Here is a 7,479-nt window from a genome sequence, read left to right as displayed (position 1 = left end):
TGTCAACTACAAAACTTAGTGACTTTAAACAAATGTGATTATTTATCATACCTCTGATCATTTGGATGCCTCTTCTGGTCTGGGTCAGCCTGGCCAGGGCTGTGTGGTCTATTATGGTCTCATTCACTTGCCTGACATTTGGTTTGATGTTGTCTGGGATACCATAGATAACTTGGGCACATGTCATTATCCAACATGCTAGCTAGTCTAAGCTTATTCACATGTAGTTTTCAGGGTTCCCAACGGTGGCAAAATAGTCCAAACTCCAGTAATCAAGTATTTTTCAAGTCTTGGCTGGCATTACATTTGCTAATGTCTCATTGACCAAAGCAAATCACATGCATCGCTCAGATTTCAAGGGATGGAGGAGTGGATCCCATCTGTTGATAGAGGGTGTAAAGTCACATTGCAAAGGGGCATCAATATGGAACTGGACAGTACTTAATGGCTGTTTTTGCAATCCACCCTAATGTATGAGGTTATGTGCTTGAGTCTTGACCACTGCTACCTCCTTTCTCACTGAGTAGTCAGTGTATCTTAATTTCCTGAACAGAATTCCTTTGGAAAAGCCATTTTCCCCCTCTTAATAAGGTTGATAATTCCATATTTTACTTCAAATCTATTATTAGTTAATTTTAGAAAATATTATCAAATGAAGACAAGCATTAAGAAGAGAATAAAAATAATGTCTAATTTTACCACTCAGAGATAACTATTGTTTTCCTTTTACTTATGTAAGGATTTAATGTTACAAAGATTAAGAAATATGCTCATATATATATCCTAGTATTGTGGTTGCATAAAATCTACCTATATGCAATAAAATGTGATCACAAACCTTTATGGATTCATTGTTTTAAAATACTTGTGGCCATCTTTTTGTAGAACAGGGCCATAGGCAGTCTTTTAATGTATTAGGGTACTATTAAACAAAAGACCCCCAAATGCAGTGGCTTAAGTAAGACATATACGATAGATAAGGTGCCTATTTTTCTCTCAGGTGAAAGTCCAAAGCTAGCTGGGTAGTTCAGGGTGTATAGATAGTTCTAATCTACCAGATCGTTCAGTGACCCTGGTTAGAAAGTCAAGTTTGCTCTCTGATTTGTGGCTTATAGATCTTGGTCCAAGGTGGCTATTTTTCAGATGGAAAAGGGTGAAAGAAGTAATTCCTGGAATCGTCTTCATCTCTGAGATGATCTGGAAGTTACACCTGACTTTCTCTTATATTGCAACAGCCTAAACTTAGTCAAGCAGCTACACCTAGCTGTGAGGGTGTAGGTATAACAGATAACTTAGAGAATCTGATACCAAGAGAAAGAAAGAGAAAAAGGATATGGGGGGATACTTAGCAATGGCTATTAAATTAACCAAATTGTATTTATCTAGCCCTACTATGGTGCATATCTTTTCCTTTTTCTGCCCTGTGTCCATTCCTCTCTTTAGGATAATAGCACTTCAATTTTCCTTTGGAAAACTCTAAGACCAGGACATTTGGATTGGACCAGTATGCCCCCCCTCTTCCTGCACTACACTCCCCCTTACTGCAGAGATGCCTATGTGACCTTGTCCTGATTAGTGGAACTCAAACCTGATTGCTTTTATTGGGAATATTGAGAAGGTAAACCTTTCTTTTTCTTTCTGCTGGAACAATTGAGCTGTAGGAATGAAAGACAGCAAAGAACCCTTTTGGGGAGCTGAAAATGGAAAGAAAAAGATGGAGACTTGCAAACACTGTTTGAGTCCCTGGTTCAAGCCATTCCTGAAGCTGGAATTTCCTTGGACTTTTTAATGACGTAATTCAAAATCCTATTTTTGTTGTAAGTCATCTTGTATTAGATTTCTGTCACAATGGAAAGATTTCAGGTTAATTTGCCCACAATAATCCTTCATAAACTATTTCTTTTAGGTCTCATAGCTTTTCTGTCTAGGAGTGTTTGAATTAAAATTCTGTTTTCTAAGTTCAAGTCTGCCACCCACCTCCCAATAGGGCCACACTGACAAATTTTTTTTTGTCTTTTCCAATTTTCCTATTTTTGGTGGAAGGATATCACAGGTTCTGATATTAGGCCTTAAGGGTCACGAACTGTTACTGGATTTCTCTCGTCCTCTAATTCTTACATTTCTCTTTAACCTTCCACCTAATATACAAATGTAAAAAAGAGCATAGAAATTGTAGAGAGGGGGCAGGAGATTGTCATGGCAGTAGAGGAAGAAGAACTTAAATATAAATTTAAAAATTATTTGCATTGTTAGCTTTGTTCCAACTCCCCCATGGCAATGATTAGGTGGTACAATTGGTCCAAAGAGTCGCTGCAAACTGAAAATTTTCAGTAAAAGTGTTGCTACAGGTATTGTGAGCTGCATGAATAGGATGTTTAGAGGGAGGCCAGTGGTATCCAGCAGAGACCAAGCTATTTGAGTGTCATTAAATTCATTATATGGTTTTTTTGTGTTGCTTTCACTTTTATCCCATCTCCTAACAATTTAGGGGTTAAGGCCAACCATTTCCCTATGCCTAAATTTCTTTTTGTAATGTACCTACCAGCACTATGGCATGCAGAAATGCTGTTGATTGATTACTAAGTTATGAAAGAAATTACTACAGTATCTACTATGCCTTCCATTATAGGAACTGATTTTGAATCTCCAATATAAGGCTATTTATGGAATTCAGAACATTACAACTAATTAAGGAAATCTCAGAATAGGTTATTTCCTTTCCTTTTCCTAAAATTTTTGTACTTTAATCTTTCTAGATCCACATATAAAATTAATGTTCCTGGGGTGGGAAGGCCAGTTAGATAGTGATACTGATTTCTCTCTGATAAGAAATCTTAGAATTTAATAAAAATTATTATTGTTTATAAAAGTGGGGGTCATAGTGGTGAAGCTCAGAGGTCATCAAATTATTCGTATTACTACACATCCATTATGAATGGTGTACATTTCTGACCACGTGACGTACTGTTGGCTGTCTCCAACAATTCCCTTGAATTGGGTAGTGGGTGAGGAGAAGGGGTGGTATAGATAATGAACATCTCCTTTAGACTGGCTAAAACTCTTGGACTCTATTATTTGACATGCACTAGGAGATCTCCTCTTGGCAATATTTTGAATATACTTGAGGCTTTATCGTCATGAATTATTTTGACCAGTGTCGGTGAATTTCAGCACTATATGAGCATATTATAGTCATATTTTAAAAAGATGTTGCTCCCTATCCCCATAACAGATCTTTTAGCTGACTTTTTATTATTTTCCCTTGTTATTGTGTCTCTGCAGGAACCATATTGGAGAAAATCAGCAGATCAACAGAATACTGCTGGTGTACTAGAGCTTTTGTTTGTGCCCATGTGCCAGTGTAAACATGAGCAGCATTTCATTCACCCCCCCAGTGCTCATTATTTGAAGCCATTTCCACAGCATGGTATCCCACAATACTAAGGAAAAGTTGAGTCCAATATTACTTGACTGAAAATGAGAATAAAAGAACCCATTCTTAGTGGAGAGAAAATTTGTCCACGTTCAAACTGAAGGAAATCATGACAAATGGGTCACACTCATACATATTTTTATTATTGTTAAACCCAAGCAGAGTGATTCATTGGACTATAGTACATACTCAGTCTTTGATTTTTTTTTCTGCATTTATCATGATGACTTTTCTGTGAATTTCCTCGTAGTTTATTTTCGTTTTTATTGGGGTCATTCTCAGAGTTAAAAAATCTCATTAACATTCACCAAAACTTACATTTCACACAAGTGACTCTTTTTCATTTTATTGGCAAGTCTTATTCCTAATGGTCCTAAAGAAATACAATAGGATGAAAATGAATAATAGGATTCAACAAACAATTGTCCACCCATGTAGAGATGATATTCTTTTTTTTTTTTTCCAAAAGAAGCCCTTTTTGGGGTTGCAAAATGAATTTGATAGGTCAGCCCACATGTAGCCATTTTATTGTTTCCACTCAGCCAATCAGAATCACAGCAGGTGGGAAATTCTTTCAGTTATCCAATCAAAACCTTCAATGTTTGATACCATCATAACCCTTTTTAAGGAGAAGAATTATGTGCATTAAATTGGCTTGTAGTTGGGTGTGAGTGTTAAGAGCAGAGTGAGATCTGTGTTTGAAAGCTGTTAGCACTAAGAATGGTCCAAATAGAAGTTAACTACCTCCTTTTTCAGGAAAATAATAGCTATTATTTTTGCAATGATGATGTTCTCTTTCAGTTCTAACTTCTGAAATTGACATTCTTACTATATATGCAGCTCAAAAAACTTTTATTGTGAGTATACTATGCTCAGCACTGTAATGGGCTATATAAATATTTATAAAATTTCTTATTCTTCTAACAGTCTTGCATATTGTTGCCTCATTTTATAGAGGAAAAGTACCACTGAGGCTTGGAGAGATTAGCTTAGTATCATGAGCTGGTAAGTGACAAACTAGGATTTGCCTCAAGTCTACCAAATATTAAAACCCCTTTTTTTTTCAACCTCAAATTACCTCTGTAATCATGCAAAATACGCATTATTCCCAAAGAGAAGCTCTTCGTTTTGGCAGTGACTCAAGTATCCATTTTAGTGGAAAACATTTTGTGGGAGTCAAAAGAAGGTAAAAGAAACACAAGACACTCTGCCATTGGTATTCTACAGAGTTTCTCTGTTGATTTCACTCCCAGTTTAGAATATTGCATTTAATTACCTGTCAAACATATATCTTAACTTTCTGGAGGCAGGAGGGTCAGCCCAATTAGTGTTGTTATTTTTCCGTTTAGTTTTCTGAATATACTTAATGCATTTTAAATCTGTCCTCAACAATAAAAATTTCAAGTAGAGAGCTGTTTAAGAGTAAATCTTTTAACCCTGAAAATCTTGAAGTAAATTAATTTAATTTTCTACCAAATTGGAGAATCACTAAAAACATCGAAAGTTAAGACATTTGATCCTCTTTATTTATCTTCCAGAGTAAACAACTATGATTTCCAAATCCTTTAGGCCATGTTCTGTGCTTCCTTAGTAGAATCTGGGGATATTAGTTTTTTTTGTAGAAATAATTATAAATTCAAAGTTAAAAAAAAAGTCCAAGACCTTTGTAATTTTCTTTTTTAAAGTAGATTGTTATTCTGTAGACTGTTTCCTTCTGGCTCTGTCCTTGCATCTCTATGTCATACTTTCTAAAGGAAGACTATTGTTTATATCCTTGAAGGTCACTGGGGAAGGAGAGAGACTCGGTTTAGCTGGCTAGAATATAATGCCGATGAGGCCAAGGCAATACAATTATGTTAGAAACCAGTTATGATTTTTGGCTTGGTTAGCAGATTTTTTTTCCAACTGGAACATTTAGACTTCTAATGAACATGACCTTTACCATGGTTTGTAGCTTCTACGAAGGAGAAAGATCTCATTAGATATTAGCTGTCTGTACTCGGGGCACTGCAGTTTACAAGCTGTCTACAACTTATTTGATGACTTCATTATTTCACTTAAAAAAACGAGGGTTTTTACTTTATCTCTAGAAAATTATGTACCTCTTATCTGCTGAATACGTCAAACACTCTCTTCAAGCACTCCCAAACCAAATGTTGGTTACTTCAGTGAATTTTTTGAATAAGCCCTGGGAATTGGTCCAGACACGTGGTTCCATTTACCATCCTATTAATTATTGCCCTGAAATCTAACATTTTCTGAAATAGGAATTCAATTTCCTAAGTATTAGACATCATGTTGGACTTTTTAATGCAAAAGTTTTGCTGACAGTTCAGCTCTTTGTGATTGGGATAAGTTCAGTTGCACTCCTGAAGTTCATAATGTCAATATAATAAAGTTATCGCTTTCAAAGTTGTGTTCAAGGTCATTATCTACCTGACTCTCAAAACAACCTTGTGAGGTCAGTGGAGCAGATACTTTTATATCCTATTTAAGGAAGTAGAAGCAGAATTAGGTGTGTAGAGACTTGTTTAATGCTTACGCTAAATCTGACAGTTCATCCAGTGTTTCTCCAGTTTCAATACATTTTGATAAAATCCTTCTTGTGAGTTATATTCATAGTGATTGTGTTAGGTGACACTGTTAACGAATATAAGGTGAACTATAATAAACATTTCATTGGTAGCTAATTAAAACCCTCATCTAATGTCAAGTCCCCAGAGGAGTGAGGAATATTCACTCCTTAAGGAATCTCACACCCTTGAATACTTAAGAGATCAATGTTTTCAAGAACATTGAAGGTATTATATTCCAGAGTATAAGTTCTTGTTAACTTTTTCTGGTAGTCTTTGGTCTCTTACTATTTGATGTATAAATTCTTTTTTTAAATTGAAGTATAATGTAGTTTCATAATGATTTGAAATTGGTATATATTTTGAAATGACTGTCACAGTAAGTCTTTACTGTGGCAGTCTTTTTTTCCATTTATTTAGGCAATCTTTAATGTTTTTTCAATGAAATTTTGTAATTTAAAAAAATATTTTATATAATTACATCATTTTTCATTTTTGTACAATGTATGCATTTTCATTTTGGTTATATTCCCCCATACAATTGCACCCGCCCCCACTTATTTTGACCCTAGTCCTACCTCTCCCTGCTCCCCTCCCCCCCATAGTGTGTCTCTGGTTTATAGTTGCTTGTTGGTTTTGATTTTTACTTTGTATTAATTTGTCTTTTTCCTGGTCCCTTATTTAGGTTTTCTAAATGTCTTAGCAGTCTTAATGATTATAATCACATGCTATACATTACACCACCTTTTTTTAAAAAAAGATTTATTTATACATACAAGAACTGGAGTACAGGCCAGAGTTGGGGGGTGGTGAGAGGATTCACCAGAGACAGAGTGGGGAGCAGAACAGGCAGATTGATTGAAATACACTGCCAAGGGGAGCAGCGGGCGAGACATGAGAGGTCTGCTGCACCATGTGGGTAGCTCCCTGGCTGGGGATTGAACTCGTGCTGCAGTGGCTGTGGATAGCTTCATAGGTTGCGTCTTAATCCCTTGCACCATCAGGGAGGCCAGGCCCTACACCTCCTTGACTTATTTATTTTGTAACTGGAAGTTTGTACCGCTTGATCCCCGTCACCCATTCCACTCATTCCCCAACCCTCCACCCCTTATATTAACCAAACTGTTTATGATTTTAGTTTAGTTAGGTTTTTTTTTTTAAGATTCTATATATAAGTGAAATTAAATGGTATTTGTTTCTCAGTCTGACTTACTTCACCTAGCATAATGGGATTGTTTTTTAAATTTCTCCTTGTAGGTTGTTGTTGGCGAATAGAAATGCAATTGAGTTTTGTATTTTTATTTTGTATCCTACAACTTTACTGAATTCATATATTTTAACAGTTTTTGGGGGGAGTTTTTTGATTGTATTTATCATGTCTGCAAATAGTGACAGCATTATTTCTACCTTTGCAATGTGATTGCTTTTCATTTCTTTTTCTTGCCTAATTACTCTAACTAGATCTTCAAGTAC

Source organism: Talpa occidentalis, unplaced genomic scaffold (genome assembly GCF_014898055.3).
Source record: "Talpa occidentalis isolate TD23 unplaced genomic scaffold, MPIMG_talOcc4v2.1 talOcc4.15, whole genome shotgun sequence".
In the NCBI taxonomy this organism is placed as follows: Eukaryota; Metazoa; Chordata; class Mammalia; order Eulipotyphla; family Talpidae; genus Talpa; species Talpa occidentalis.
Note: the sequence above shows the minus strand (reverse complement) of the source record.